Source organism: Sabethes cyaneus, chromosome 3, assembly GCF_943734655.1.
Source record: "Sabethes cyaneus chromosome 3, idSabCyanKW18_F2, whole genome shotgun sequence".
Taxonomy (NCBI): Eukaryota; Metazoa; Arthropoda; class Insecta; order Diptera; family Culicidae; genus Sabethes; species Sabethes cyaneus.
In genome coordinates this window covers 106,459,102-106,476,320 of record NC_071355.1, presented here as the reverse complement: position 1 = coordinate 106,476,320, position 17,219 = coordinate 106,459,102, and positions in this window count along the sequence as shown.

The window sequence follows — 17,219 nt, the reverse complement described above, 5'->3', positions numbered from 1 at the left end:
TGTGTGTGTGTGTGTGTGTGTGTGTGTGTGTGTGTGTGTGTGTGTGTGTGTGTGTGTGTGTGTGTGTGTGTGTGTGTGTGTGTGTGTGTCTACAATCCATCGCCCACTGACCGGCAGCGCTTTTATGTAAAAAAATTACTTGCATCCAGAAAGTTTGTTTCTGTAAATGCAAATAATTTTAGTCCTGGAGATGGAAGGTCATTCGAGTGACAACCGTTGTCCAGTTAACACTTGTTGCTCCGTAAAGTATAAAAATTTTGCTTTTCAATCCGCGTTCAAGGCCAATGAATTGTGTGCTTGGTGCGCTGTGCCGTTCGTTTCGACACAACACAAGTGAAGTTGCAGTTTTTTGCCTCCCGAATCTTTGTGCTACAGTGCCGTATATCGTATGCTATCGAAATAGCACAGCCCGACAAGCGGCATTGTAGTTTTCATTGTGTGCTGCCCCGAACACGTGCTAACCAGGACGCAACAGAAGCATCGATCGACATCAGTCGGTCCTGCTGTATTGTTTGCGCACAGCGTCACTTAGCCAGGAAGAGATCAACTCACCTACCAGGTGGTTTGGATTGCGTTTGGTGAAGTATTGAACTCTTTATATATTTATATTTTTTTTTTTTTTTTGATTATTTGATAAATTGCTTTTCCGTTAAATTGACCCCCCCCCCTACATCCCAGTTTTTAAAGTACATGAGCGGTAGAGCTTATTGCTCCCGCTAAAATGGAAAACCTTAACGTCGCGATGTTCATCGACGTTGGAACGGACGAGGAGGAAATAGATGAGCTAGATATCTCACCGCCTAGTTCACCTCTTTTGAACTTACCGCTCAGTCCTCCAGTCTCGTCTGGTCCCCCAGCCCCGTCCGGCCTCCCAGCCTCGGACCTACAGGTTGCACAACGGATTAAGGCTTATCCGGATGACTCGAAGGGGCCGTTTATTGTTTTCTTCCGGCCCAAAACGAAACCTTTGAACATTTTACAAATTGGCAAAGACCTGGCAAAACAGTTTTCGGACGTAACCGAGATAACAAAGGTGAGACCGAATAAACTGCGAGTTGCCGTGAAAAGCTTGAAGCAAGCAAACGCAATTGCTAGCTGCGAGCTTTTCACGAGAGAGTATCGCGTGTACATCCCTGCCAAGGATGTAGAGATTGACGGTGTATTTACCGATGGGAACCTCACCGTCGAATACATTTTGGAGCATGGCGTTGGCTGTTTCAAGAACTCCATGCTGCAAAAGGTAAAGGTACTGGACTGCAAGCAATTGCATTCAGCGTCGATCGAAAACGGGAAGAAAATATTCTGCCCTTCGGAATCCTTTCGGGTAACTTTCGCCGGATCTGCATTGCCAAACTACATCCTTCTGGATAGGGTTCGTCTGCCTGTACGCCTGTTCGTACCGCGGGTCATGAACTGCCAGAACTGCAAGCAGTTGGGTCATACAGCCTCCTACTGTTGCAATAAGGCACGCTGTAGCAAATGTGGCGGCAATCATGTGGAGAACGCTTGTAATGAGGACACTGAGAAGTGTCCTTACTGCGAGGGAACCCCACATGATCTCGCGGCATGTCCCACGTACAAACAGCGCGAGGAAAAAATTAAACGCTCCCTTAGGGAACGTTCCAAGCGCTCTTTTGCAGAAATGCTCAAGAAAGCCGAGCCATTGACCAACGAAAATATTTATTCCTTTTTGCCAACCGACGAGGGTACTTCTGACGAACCCCTCGAAGGATGTTCTTATGCCATGCAAGAAAGCTCTAGGAAGAGGAAAACAATTAACTCTCCTCGACTTACTCGCAAAGGACTTAAGATATCCCCGAGCGGAATGGAAAATACATCAAACTCGAAGAAAAGCGGTGAAAAAAATCCGAAGCAGGTACCTCCAGGGTTGCAAAATTTGAGATCAAACCAGGAGTACCCACCGCTTTCTGGTGCACCAAAAACCCCTGGCACATCCAACTTACACTCAGAGATCAAATCGGGAAAGGGATTTTTGAAGTTCTCTGACATTGTGGACTGGATATTTCAAACCTTCAACATCTCGGATCCACTCAAAAGCTTTCTACTTGCCTTTCTTCCCACAGTTAAGACATTTTTGAAGCAACTAACTGCACAATGGCCCCTCCTCTCAGCTATCGTATCCTTCGATGACTAATACGTCGAAAAATGCTGAGAACTCTATCGCTGTGTTACAGTGGAATTGCAGAAGTATCATCCCCAAATTCGACCTTCTCAAACAATTATTAAATATTTCTAACTGTGACGTATTCGCGCTCTGTGAAACTTTTCTCAATTCAAGTAATGATCTCAACTTCCACGATTTTAACGTCATCCGACGAGACCGAGGATCACATGGTGGAGGAGTACTTCTAGGGATCAAGAAGTGCTATTCGTTCTTCCGAATAGATCTCCCCTCGTTCTCGAATATAGAAGTCGTTGCCATTCATGCTAAAATAAAAGGAAAAGACCTTTGTATCGTTTCGATATATATCCCTCCATCGGTGCGGATTGAGCAGAAGCAACTTTCTGATATTGCAGAATTGCTTCCCGCACCCTTGCTAATTCTGGGAGATTTCAATTCCCATTGCACTCAATGGGGGTCGTTATACGACGACAACCGATCCTCCCTAATTAATAACCTGATTGACGACTTCGATATGGCACTTCTAAACACTGGGGAAGCGACACGTATACCTAATCCTCCAGCCCGCGCCAGCGTACTGGATCTATCTCTCTGTTCAACATCACTAGCGTTAGATTGCAAGTGGAAGGTAATCAATGATCCCCACGGTAGTGATCATCTGCCAATCCTTATATCAATTACTAATGGCTACCCACCCGTGCATTCAATCAATGTTACATATGACCTCACACGCAATATCGATTGGAAACGCTACGCGGCCGTAATCTCAGAAAACATCGAATCGCGCGATGAACTTCCTCCGGAGGAAGATTACGGCTTTATTACTGGCTTGATCCTCGACGCCGCGACTCAAGCTCAGACGAAACCGACACCCGGGAAAACGTTCAACCGGCGATCTTCCACCATTTGGTGGGACAAAGAGTGCTCTGAACTGTACGCGCAAAAGTCCTTGGCGTATAAGGACTTTCGAAAACACGGTTCGATAGATCTGCTTAGGAAGTACGAGGTACTTGAGAGACAGATGAAGAGTTTGATGAAAGCGAAAAAACGCGGATATTGGCGTCGGTTCGTGAGCGGTTTGTCGAGAGAAACAGCGATGAGCACTCTTTGGAGCACCGCTCGACGCATGCGGAACCGTAACGTTTCAAACGAAAGTGCGGAGTACTCTAACCGATGGATTCTCGACTTTGCCAAGAAGGTCTGTCCGGACTCTGTCCCGGCTCAGAGATCTTTTCGCGACGCGTCCCCTTCGATTGCAAATGAACCTCCGTTTACAATGGTAGAATTTTCTATAGCTCTCCTTTCTTGCAACAATACTGCTCCAGGGTTAGACAGAATCAAATTCAACTTGTTGAAGAATCTGCCTGACCCTGTCAAAAGACGCTTGTTGAACCTGTTCAATAAGTTTCTCGAGCTGAATATTGTTCCGCAAGACTGGAGGCAAGTGAAAGTAATCGCCATTCAAAAACCCGGGAAACCAGCCTCCGATCATAATTCTTATAGGCCGATTGCGATGCTTTCCTGTATCCGAAAGTTAATGGAGAAAATGATCCTCCTTCGCCTGGATAAATGGGTCGAAGAGAATGGCTTACTTTCAAATACCCAATTTGGCTTCCGCAGGGGCAAAGGAACAAACGATTGCTTAGCGTTGCTGTCTACTGAGATTCAACTCGCCTACGCTCAGAAGGAGCAAATGGCATCCGTCTTTTTGGACATTAAAGGGGCCTTTGACTCTGTCTCCGTAGAAGTTTTGACCGAGAAACTTCACTTGCAGGGTCTCTCACCGGTTATGAATAATTTTTTGCTCAATCTGTTGTCGGAAAAACGCATGAGTTTTACACATGATGATTTGACAACATCTCGAATTAGCTACATGGGTCTTCCCCAGGGCTCATGTCTAAGTCCTCTTCTGTATAACTTTTATGTTAACGATATTGATAGTTGTCTCGAAGAGTCATGCACGTTAAAGCAACTTGCAGATGATAGCGTTGTTTCCCTTACAGGATCCACGGCTAACGATTTGCAAGGACCCTTGCAAGATACTTTGGACAATTTGTCCGATTGGGCGTTAAAGCTGGGTAACGAATTCTCCCCGGAAAAATCAGAGTTGGTCGTTTTTTCTAGGAAGCATGATCCAGCACAACTTCAGCTCCTACTTATGGGTAAAACGATCGCTCAGGTACTAGTTTACAAATATCTCGGTATCTGGTTCGATTCCAAATGCACTTGGGCATGCCATTTTAGGTATCTGATTCAAAAATGCCAACAGAGGATAAATTTTCTTCGTACAATTACCGGAACTTGGTGGGGAGCTCACCCAGGAGATCTTACAAGGCTATACCAAACAACGATATTATCTGTTCTTGAATATGGGTGTTTTTGCTTTCGATCCGCCGCTAATACGCATATTATCAAGTTAGAAAGAATACAATACCGTTGTCTGCGTATTGCCTTAGGCTGCATGCAATCGACCCATACGATGAGTCTCGAAGTTCTGGCGGGGATTCTACCGTTGAAGAATCGATTTTGGGAATTATCCTATAGTTTACTCATTCGATGTGAGATTATGAACCCATTAGTAATTGATAATTTTGAAAAGCTGGTTGAACTTCAATTTCAATCTAGATTTATGATTATATATTTTGACTACATGGCTCAAGATATCAACCCTTCTCAGTATACTCCCATGAGTGTCGCATCACTAGATACATCGAACTCTGCTATATTCTTCGACACCACCATGAAAGAAGAAACTTTCGGTATCCCGGATCAACTGCGATCGCAAGAGATCCCCAAAATTTTCTTCAACAAATTTAAAAATGTTAGTTGCGATAAGATGTTCTACACTGACGGATCCTTCCTCGACGAGTCCACTGGCTTCGGTGTCTTCAACGAAAATTTTACTGCCTCCTACAAACTCGATGCTCCTGCTTCCGTGTATGTCGCAGAACTTGCTGCAATTCAATACTCCCTTGGAATCATCGAAACTATGCCCACAGACCACTACTTCATCTTCACAGATAGTCTCAGTGCCATTGAGGCTCTGCGATCGATGAAGATGGTAAAGCACTCCCCGTATTTCCTGGGGAAAATACGGGAGCTATTTAGTGCTTTAACTGATAAAAATTTTAAGGTTACCTTAGCCTGGGTCCCTTCTCATTGCTCCATTCCGGGTAATGAGAAGGCTGATTCTTTAGCTAAGGTGGGTGCAATTGATGGCATTATTTTCGATAGACCAATTGCTTATAACGAATTTTATAGTACCTTGCGTCAGAGGTCGCTCATTTGTTGGCAAACATCATGGAATATAGATGAATTGGGACGATGGCTACATTCCATCATTCCTAAGGTATCGACGAAAGCATGGTTCAAGGGATTGAATGTGAGTAGAGATTTCATTCGCGTGATGTCTAGACTTATGTCCAATCACTACACGTTAAACACGCATCTCTTTCGTATTGGGCTTGCAGAGAGTAACCACTGTGTTTGCGGCGATGGCTTCCACGACATCGAGCATGTTGTTTGGTCGTGTGCCGAATTCTGTGATGCTAGGTCTAAGCTAACTGATTCCCTTCGGGCCCGAGGAAGACAACCTAACGTCCCTGTACGAGATATTCTGGGTAGCCGAGATCTCCAGTATATGAATCTCATATACGCATTCCTAAAAAATGCTGACATAAAGATTTAAAATAAAATTCTACATTTAATTCCCAGACTACTCGTCCTACACCCCAATGTGACAATAACATGTACTGGAGACAGCAGACATGGTCCAAAGACAGTAAAACGCCAGTATCAAACAACGCCAGTACGACTGCGATACCACACACTGCAATGTAGTTGCACCTTTGCAAACGACGCAAGTACAAATGAAATCCCTAATCCATCCCTCCTTCTTCTTCTTCTTCAGCAGCATAGAGCCGGGGTGGCTCGTGCTGTTTCAAGCACTCGTCTCCATTCAACTCGGTCTTGGGCCACTCGTCGCCAATTTCCTAGTCGTCTCAGAAGTCGCAAATCGCTTTCGACCTGGTCGAGCCATCGTGCACGTTGGGCCCCCCTGTTCCTGGTGCCGGTGGGGTTGTTGAAGAGGACCGTTTTCGTCGCACTGTCGTCCGGCATCCTTACGACGTGTCCGGCCCACCGTAGCCTGCTAACTTTCGCTAGATGTACGATGGGAGTCTCCCCAAGCAGTGCCTGTAGCTCGTGATTCATACGCCTCCGCCACTCTCCGCTTTCAGTTTGTACTCCGCCAAATATCGTCCGCAGCACTTTCCGCTCAAACACGGCAAGGGCGCGTATGTCCTCCGTAAGCAGCGTCACGGCTTCAAGTCCATAAAGAACTACCGGTCTAATAATGGTTTTGTACATTGTTAGCTTCGTGCGGCGGCGTATGCTTCCTGATCGCAGCGTTTTGCGAAGGGCAAAGTAGGCCCGATTTCCCGCTTGGATGCGCCGCTGGATCTCCTTACTAGTGTTGTTGTCCGCGGTCACCAGCGATCCCAAATACACGAACTCTTCTACCACTTCTAGTTCGTCGCCGTCAACGGTTACCGTCCGTGGGAGGCGCGCATTTGTTTCCTTTGAGCCTCTTCCTTTCATGTATTTGGTCTTCGACGCATTTATTTTTAGCCCAATTCTCCTAGACTCCGCTTTCAGTCTGGCGTAGATTGCCTCCGCCGTCGCAAAGTTCCTGGCAATGATATCGAAGTCATCTGCAAAGCCTAGAAGTTGGCTACTCTTGGTAAAAATCGTGCCTCTCGTTTCAATGCCCGCTCGTCGGATCACCCCCTCAAGAGCGATGTTGAACAGCATGCAGGATAGACCGTCACCTTGTCTCAACCCTCGTCGCGTCTCGAAGGGACTCGAGAGTGTCCCAGAGATGCGTACGAAACACATCACTCGATCCAATGTAGCTCTGATCAGTCGCGTCAGTTTGTCCGGAAAACCGTATTCGTGCATTATCTGCCATAGCTTGTCTCGATCGACTGTATCGTATGCTGCTTTGAAATCGACAAAGATGTGATGCGTGGGCACGTTGTACTCCCGACATTTCTGCAAGATCTGTCGGATAGTAAACATTTGGTCCGTAGTTGCGCGAGTCCCCATGAAACCCGCCTGATAATTCCCTACGAAACCTTGTGCTATCGGTGACAGCCGGCGTAACAGGATCTGGGAGAGTACCTTGTAGGCGGCGTTTACCAGCGTAATACCACGATAGTTGCAGCAGTCTAGCCGATCACCCTTTTTGTAGATGGGACAAACCACTCCTTCCATCCATTCCTCCGGTAGCTTTTCCTCCTCCCAAATCCTCGAAATAACCCAGTGTAGAGCCTTTGCTAGCGTTTCCTCGCCATGTTTATAAAGCTCTGCCGGTAGGCGGTCCTTCCCAGCGGCTTTATTGGTCTTCAGCAGCCTGATTTCTCGTTTGACTTCTTGGAGATCAGGTGCTAGGACATCACTATCTTCCATGGGCGCTCCTAGGTTAATTTCCGTTCCGCCTCCTTCTGCGACTTCGCCATTGAGGTGTTCATCGAAGAACTGCTTCCACCTGTCGACCACCTCGCGCTCGTTTGTAATTAGATTCCCTCCCTCGTCCCTACACAGTCCCTCCTAGCCCCTATATATTAAGAAAACTGTGTAAACCTACTAACCCCAGTAAATCGGGTGTATCGATCATACCTCCTAACATAGGTTATAAGCAATGCTCACAATTATAACATTCCTATAAAAGACTTACGGCTCCTCTAAGCTACCGCAAACGAGCCAAATCAAATAAACGAGTTAAAAAAAAAAAAAAAAAAAAGATGGAAGGTGATAGCTCTATTGTTCATGCAGCGACCCATTTCTAGAATGCCGATATACACGATACATACACACGTACGCGAATGCGGATATACACGTACATTCCAAGGTCGCCTTCATAAACAATAAGCCCCGCATGGATATTTTTGCATATCCATACTTCCAGAATAATTTTCATTATTCTGGCACGTATTTAGTTAAACAAAGTCATAATTGCAAAATTCTTCTAGACCAATTTCATTTTGATGCATAAAAGAATAATTTCTACCGTAGCGCCAACTACATGTCAAATGAAACCACTTTTCGTCAATAAATATCGAAAATAATTTTCGATAATTGGCATCTGGAAGAATTTTATCGGGGTTTATCAGGTTTGTTTTGTTTCCATGAGATGTGTTTGGAAACTACTTTAATTTTGAAAATGTAATGAAATGTAAATGTATGGAAAGAACAAACACTAAACAGTACACTCGCGCAAACTATATCAATAAATACTTTGATTTAACACTGAAAATTTCTAGAAAAACGGAGCGTTCAAATGAAAACAAACAAGCGGAACCATCTACCTTTTTTACCCAAGTAACAATTTCAGTCTGATCAAACGCTTTTATAGCTGATCCGCTATTAAGCTATTAAGCTTTTTTATCAGCTTTTGGAAGAGAACTGGTTTGAAAAACTTAAAGTAGCTTACACATCGCTTATTTAAACACCATTTGAGCGCTTACTTTATGCAGCCTTGATCGCCTTAAACCAACCCGTAAAGAGCCATTGCTCTTGCAATTCAGCTACCGTTGTTACTTGGGTACCTCCAATGCGATAAGGGGATTGACCTAGCCGAAAAAGCCTAACGATCTTTGCGCAGTCGAGAGCGCAAACGCAAAAACCCGATCGAAGTGCCAATCGAAGGGCTAAGCTCCGGTGTGCACCGTACCAACGACAGCTTGCATGATTTCGTTTTTTGCTTTCATTCTTATTCGTATATTCGTATATACGTGACTGAGTTGTCAGGACGTTCGGGCTCCGTTCTCTTACCGTGCTTTTGCCGTGCTCTAGAAAGTGCCAAAAAATTTATGACAACAATTGAAAATAAAATAACGGAAATTGTAAAACGAGAAATTTCAAGCATAAAAGATAAACTTTATTCTGATTCTAGTAATACTCCTCTTGTGCAAGGTAGTTGGTCGCAAGTTGTTAGTTCAGGAACAGGAGATAAAATAATTAGGGATCAAACGCCAAATATGAATAAACGCGTCTGTGATGACAACTTAGAAGTGGAAAACGTAGAAGAATAGCGAATAATTACCAGGAAGCAAACCAATGTATGCCTGGTATAGCTGCTGATGAGCAAAACGTTATAATTAACAACAAAATAGCTGAAACGATTTGTTTTAGACCGATAGCTAGTCAAGATGTTGATATTACGAAAAAAGATATTCGGCATTCATTAAACGCGGTTACATCTGGAGTAAAATCAGTTCGCTATTCTGAATCTACAGGGGAAGCGTTTGTCAAATGCGTCACAAAGCAAATGTCTATTGAATTGAAAACGAATGCGCAAAAGGTGCTAGGTGATAAATATAAAATAGAAATTAAAGAACCAAGTAAACTGAGAATTCGTATTGTGGGGTATGAAAAAGAGAAAGACGATATTGATGGTAGTAAATTTATCAATAGTCTCATCAAACAAAATGACTTACATGACAAAGCAGACATTAAAATAGTTAAGACGTTCAATAATGATAAGTGGAAAAATAGTACAACGGTATCAATATTGGAAGTAGATGCTGTTACGTTTGAGTCCATTATGAATAAGAAGAAAGTAAATGTGGGATGGGATAGATGTAAAGTGTTTGAAGAGATTAGTGTACTGCGTTGTTATTAGTGCTGGAATTATGGCCACAAAATAGCGGAGTGTAAAGAAAATGTAAGCTGTCCTAGATGCGCGGAAAATCATGATTTGTAAGAATGTAAAGGCAATGCAGAAAAATGTACGAGTGTGAAATGTTCAAAAGGAGGCAAAGTAAGGCAAAACGATTTATTGACTACACAAAATAACAAAAAAAGTTCTTAATTATGTATCTCAATTCTGTCGGATTGACTTCAAACTTTGATGAAATCTGTGTTGTTGTTAAAGAGAGTAAGCCATCTATTTTGGTGTTAACTGAGACTCATTTGGTTGACGAAGCATATGCCGCGACATTCTCAATAGAAGGGTACACTATGTTTAATTGTTTATCACACTCCAGACATACGGGTGGCGTAACAATATTCGTGAAGCATAAATTAAGCACAATAGTAGTATCGAATGTAACAGACAACGAAAACTGGTTTCTAGGCTTGAAAGTAAAGATTGGTAATAAATATGTTATTGTTGGGGGAGTATATCACTCTCCTAATGCCAGTGACATCGCCTTTCTAAGAAAACTCGAAGACGAATGGTTAACGGAAGCGCTTGATGATACTATTGATAGCATAATATGCGGTGATTTTAACATCGATTACAATTCGAATAATGATAGCAAAGAATTAAGACGAGTAATAGAAGTATATGGACTTAGACAAATTGTGAATGAAGATACTCGTGTTACACACCAAAGCAGCACAAGAAAAGATTTAGTTTTAGTTAATCATGTAAATTGTGAAGCTAGTATTGTGCCAAACTTGCGAGTCACTGATCATGAAACGATATGTATTACTATCGACGATACATTAGCATTAAACGATGAATTCTTGAAAGTAAAATGCTGGAGAAGATACAACCAAGGTGACCTATGTAGTCTGCTAAGACAGTGTCGACTTGACGCTCAAGCTTCTTCCTGTTGCTTGCAAAGGCGAGACAGGCTAGATACATGGTGAATAGAGCATGGTGAAACGAAAGGCCTAAAAGCAGAAACAGTCATATTGGAAAAAGCTAAAAAAGCTTGTGACGTAGGCATCTTTTTTACAAAAGCTTACAGTCGAAAACACGTGCTCTATTCATCAACGTAGGCGATGGGCACTTTTGTGGTGGTGACGTTTATGACGTACCGTATCTATCAGTGTAACGCAAAGTACTTCTGATCAACGGAAGGAGATTTTGTCGTTCACTTGTAAAAAGAGATCAACATTTGAATTATCTAATGGATTTTTATTTCTATTTATGTATCATTTAATAATTTGTATGCTATAATGTTTGCTTCTGAAAAATCCGACATTTTAGTACGTTTCATGATCTGCGCCGTTCGCGGTGTGGTCAAGGTTCTTTGCTGAACTTCTTTGCTTTGGTTCGAATTTTGCATTTGCTAGTTCCGCAAACGTGGCAACAAAGGTAGCGCTCGGTCCATTTTCTACTATTTTGTCAGTACTATTTCCTCATAGTTGCTTCCATCAGTGAATTAAGACTGTACAAATGAATTCAACTCCGCTGCAGTGGTTTCGGAGGTAACGCATTCGAGGACATATTCGTCATTCCAGTAGAGATAGAACCTTAGGCGGGCGACGCATTCGCAGGTGCAATTTCTCCCGTTTCAATCATTCTTTTGATATGTAGCACGTCCGCCGTACTAATAAACGCAGGATGACCATATTGTTTTACATTTACTATTCACAATGAACTGGATGATATCCTTCAGTGTTGAATGATTAATGTCCTTTAAGACAATGAATTCGTGCCGGTTGGTCAGCATTTGGGGAACATCTTCCGGAAGTAAGGTGGGCATACTGATAGAATGAGTCGATGTTCCTTAACAAGTTGATCTTTGGCGGCTAATCTGACGTGTATTTAATCGTTCCGTATTAGGGATTCATATTATTCCGCAGAAATGTTTGGGTTGCAATTATTCCTACGAGAACTATTTGTTGTCCGGCAGCTTGCAACGCGATTTGATTGCTCTTAATTCAATCTGCACTTATTTTAGTGACGCTCCACAACTGGCAAACCATTTTTTAGCGTGAAGCCGCTTTAATCCACACGTCTACATCTGCACACAAGTACGCTCATTGTTTGAATTTGCATCTGTAGAGAATATATAAGAATTACTTAGAAATATTATTACAAAATTACGTACGTACCTTGACTTTAGTTTTCGTAAAATAAAACAAATATTTCGCCTTAGATGATTTGTTGCTACAGCTGGTAAACACTTAGTAGCAACGCGTCGTTGCTAAGGTTGCTGTTTGTAATACGAAAGCAACGAGAAAAAGCTGCAAACTTCCTACGTCACAGAGCAACGTGTCGCCCTGCCCTGCACAACAAAAGCATATGCTCCACTTCGCCTACTGTTTCACATTACCGTTTCACCATGTCTAGATACACCATGGCTAGATAGTGTAAACATAGTTGGTATAGATCAGTCCTTGAGTTACAGTATACATGAAATCTTTGAAAACTGTGTCAAGAATTATGATTTAATGCTTAAAAACAATGTAGCTAAATTAATAGACGATAAGATCCTAAATGTGAATCGGTGTAGTGGATGGTACACTAATGAATTGGTACAGATGAAACGAGAGTGTATTCATCTTAATAGAGTACATAGAAGACATAAAACACAAAATAATTGGAATAAGTATATTTTGGCCAGGAATAACTACTCTAGAGCAATTCGAGATGCAAAAAATAAATCTATTCAAGAGGAATTAGAGAGAAATAAGCATGACGGCAAAAAAACGTGGAAAACTATTAAAAGACTCACAAATCCTAAAGGTGTATCTACTAACACAATAATATTCGATGGGATAGAAGAATCAAACGAACAAACGGTGGCCAGAAAATTTAATGATTATTTCATTGATAGTATATGCGAGATACAGAACAGTATTCCAAACACAAATGTTAGCACAATTACATCACAGACTACGAGTAACCGGTGCATGTGTAGATTTGAACTTATCTCAATGACACAGTTATGTGACGTTGTTAAAGAGCTGAAACATACGGCAGGAATTGACAATGTGTCCACTAGAGTTTTTAAGGATGCATTTAAGGAAACAAAAGACTTGTTATTGAAAATTATAAATAAAAGTTTATCAGAGGGCTTGGTCCCAAGATCATGGAAAGAATCAACTATAGTTCCAATCCGAAAATCCGAAAATTAGTAACACAAAGAATTCAACAGAATACAGACCTATTAATATGTCAGAGCTCCAAGAAAAAACTCTTGAAATCGTTGTCAAAGGACAATTAATGACTTTTATAAATTCACAAGATATTATTATACCAGAGCAGTCAGGATTTAGGAAAAATCATTCCACGGAGACAGCTATAAACTTGATACTACATAATTGGAAGTCCAATATTGAAAGGGGAAAATATACTGTGGCAGTTTTTCTGAATTTTAAAAGGGCATTCGAAACAGTTGATAGATCACAACTGCTTGATGTTTTGTATAATATAGGAATTCGGTATGAAACGGTATGGAATTGGTTCAATAGTTATCTCTCTAATAGATGTCAAAGGACTAAATACGGTAACACTGTTTCCGATTCGCGCGAGAATAACTTACGAGTACCACAAGGAAGTGTTTTAGGACCGCTACTCTTTATTCTTTACATCAATGACTTGAAACGCTATTTGGGCGGAAGCGGAAAGTTAAAAATATTTGCTGATGATGCCACAATCTATTGGACAAGTGACTGCTTAGAAACAGCGATTCAAGAAGCTGAAAACGATCTAAAACAAATCGCTGAGTATTTGAAACTGAAAAAACTGAGTTTAAATTTATAGAAAACTAAATGGATGATAATAGGAAATAGGAAATATGCTGATAATGTGGAACTCAGAATAGATGGAGACGTAATTGAGAGAGTGAAAGTTACCAAGTATCTCGGAGTGCAGGTAGACGAAAAGCTCAATTTTTCAGAACACGTGGATTACGTAATAAAAAAGATAGCTATAAAGTATGGAGTATTGTGTCGAATAAGCAGATATTTAACGTTTTGGTCCAAGCTAACATATGTAAAATCAGTCATACCATAGACCCCATTTTGATTATTGCGCAACGGTGCTATTGTTGGCATCAGATACTCAGGTGCAAAGGCTTCAAAGGTTGCAAAATAAGATTATGAGAACATTACTTAGATGTAAACAGCTGACACCAACAACTCTTATGTTGGATATGCTCCAATGGATGTCAGTGAAACAACGAATAATCTACAATAGCGTGATGTTCGTACAAAAAATGAAACTAAGGATATTGCCTGAGTATCTAACACATGAAGTCCAGTTTGGCAGAGATGTACATAGACACAACACTAGAGGAGCTTCTGATTTCAGATTACCTCGATTTTTGAAACATACGACTCAGAGATCGCTTTTTTATAAAGGTCTTCAAATATACAACAGTTTACCGTTGGACGTGAAGTCTACAAGAAATATAACGCAGTTTAAGCGAAGGGCAATTGTGGCAGTGAAAAGTCAGTTTTAAGGCGGAACCGAAAGTGACTAACGTTATTGTGTTAGTGCGACAAACACTGTACTGTACATCTCATGTGTTCGTTAAAAACCTAAACGTTTATTTGAATATTGCATTAGTATTGGTAATATATGTCAAATAGCGGAGCTTGCAAACATAAACAGCTGATCCGCAGCAAACCGCACTGACTACAAACATCCCGAAAAAGGGTTTGTTTTCTTTATCAAGGCATTCCGATTCAATCAAAATTAACAGCAGCAACTGAATAATGCGTAGGATCACTAGGATATTTAATTAATCCGCTTGCATCGGATTGCGTTTTTGATTCCTGCGTTTGCGTTTTGTTTGTTTACTTCACTCTAAGCTCATCGATGCGGCAAAAGTTGAAAGCTCTTTAAAAGCTCATTGATTTGACGAAAGTTTGATACTGTGTTGCTGCTTTTTCGGAAATCGCTAGTTCAACGAAATATGTGCGCAACCAAATATCTATGAACTAATTCCAAATTATGCATTGGTCGCTTTTATGAACACGTAATGATCGATATGATCAGTTAAATTTATTTTCCATTAGCAATTATGTTTTGCTGAGCGTTTATTGATACATAGCAGATCGATAAATTGAATTACAAGTTTTAGGAAATTATAACAGCACTGGAAGCACTGATTACGTGGCGAAAGCGTGCTCTGCCAATACAGATGCATTTTTAAGGCGCAAAACAATACATGCTTCGAATGGTGGCCATTTACCCAGCCATCTTTGAGCCACTTTCGGTTTCCCCTTAAATTAAAGAAAACACATGCATATGAACACGTCGTGATGCTGAAATTAAATTGATTCGTGTAGTCTGATGTCTACTAAGGTAGAATTGCTTGGATAGGAGAGCTTACTATGTTGCTTGCAAAGGCAAGACATGCAAAATAGTATCGGCAGTCTTTGGCCAATTAGAAGTAGTCAAAAGAACTAATAATACTATGATGGACATACGCGGGAGAGTGATGCAACAAGTCACACTGATTAGATAAACAAAGATGTGGGAAATGTGGAGAAATCAGTTTCTAATATCCGAGAGATAAACCGTCCCTCCCACTCCAAAGATGCGTATGGGGTGGAGGCAAGGACCAAGAAAGGTCGGGGCCATCATATAAAAAATATTGGATTTCAATTGGATTCGAATTGTACTATATCCAACAGGCAACAGGCAATTCAAGTTGGATTCCATTGGATACATTGAATAATCCTATTGGAATCCAATTGGAATTGCGTGTTGGAAATAGTACAATTCGAATCCAATTGGAATCCAATATAATCCAATTGGAATCCAACATATATGGATTATATTGGATTGTAATTGGATTATTCAGGATTCCAATAGGATTATATTGAATTATATTGGATTCCAATTGGATTATATTGGATTCCAACTGGATTATATTGGATTCCAATTGGATTATATTGGATCCCAATTGGATTGTATTGGATTCCAATTGGATTATATTGGATTCCAATTGGATTCGAATTGTACTATATCCAACAGGCAATTGGATTCCAATAGGATTATCCAATGTATTCCAATTAGAAACCAACATAATCCTTTTGGAATCCAATATAATCCAATTGGAATCCAATATATTCCCGTTGGAATTCAATTGGAATTGCATGTTGCCTGTTGGATATAGTACAATTCGAATCCAATTGGAATCCAATATAATCCAATGTAATCCATTATAATCCAATTGGAATCCCGAATAATTCAATTAGAATCCAATATAATCCAATTATGTTGGAATCCAATTGGATTATATTGGATTGCAAATGGATTATATTGGATTCCAATTGGATTATATTGGATTCCAATTGGATTATGTTGGATTCCAATTGGATTCGAATTGTACTATATCCAACAGGCAACATGCAATTCCAATTGGATTCCAACAGGATTATATTGGATTCCAATAGGATTATATTGGATTCCAATAGATTCTAATTGGAATCCAATATAATCCAATTGAAATCCAATATAATCCTATTGGACTTCAATTGGAATTGATTGTTGCCTCTTGGATATACTACAATTCGAATCCAATTGGAATCCAATATAATCCAATTGGAATCCAATACAATCCAATTGAAATCCAGTATAATCCAATTGGAAGCCAACATAATTGGATTATATTATCCTTACGTCCCTAATTTAATTGTAAAAATCATCGCTTCAAAAAAATATATATATGTTAAAGGAAATTTTTGTTTCATTTGTACAGGAGCCCCCCCTCTTACGCCCTGCTTAAAATTGCTCTCTTACCCCCTCTATAAAATTGCTGGTTATGCTGTTAAGATCGACTGAAGTACATATATTGTATTGCGGATTTTCGGCTTTCCAATCAGTTGTATATTGAAAACGGAGTTGTGCACTATGGTCAAAAGGTTTAGGTGTGTACATTATTTTGTCACCAAACCAATGCAATTGGTGCTGTTTAAATTCGAACTTCCTTTAGACTTTCAACGATTAGACAAGAAAACGTAACCATATTACCTTTGAAAAAGGCCAAAACCAAAGGCCGAAACGTCAGACAGTATAAAAAAGCTGTTTTCAATATAAAACTGACTGGAAAGCCGAAAATCCGCAATACAATATATGTACTTCAGTCGATCTTAACAGCATAAACGCAATGGCGAACATACAAAATAGCTTCTTCATGCATTACTGGTTATTTTATCTATTCAACGACATATAAACTGTTCAGTTTTGTTCAGTAGTTTAGTAGTTATTAGCATTTGAAATCTTTCATTCAAACGTTACACTTCTATTTTCATTTTCACAAAGTGCTACCCAGTCCCAATATAGTAAACAAAGACGTAGTCCTACGTCAAAAAAATCCTT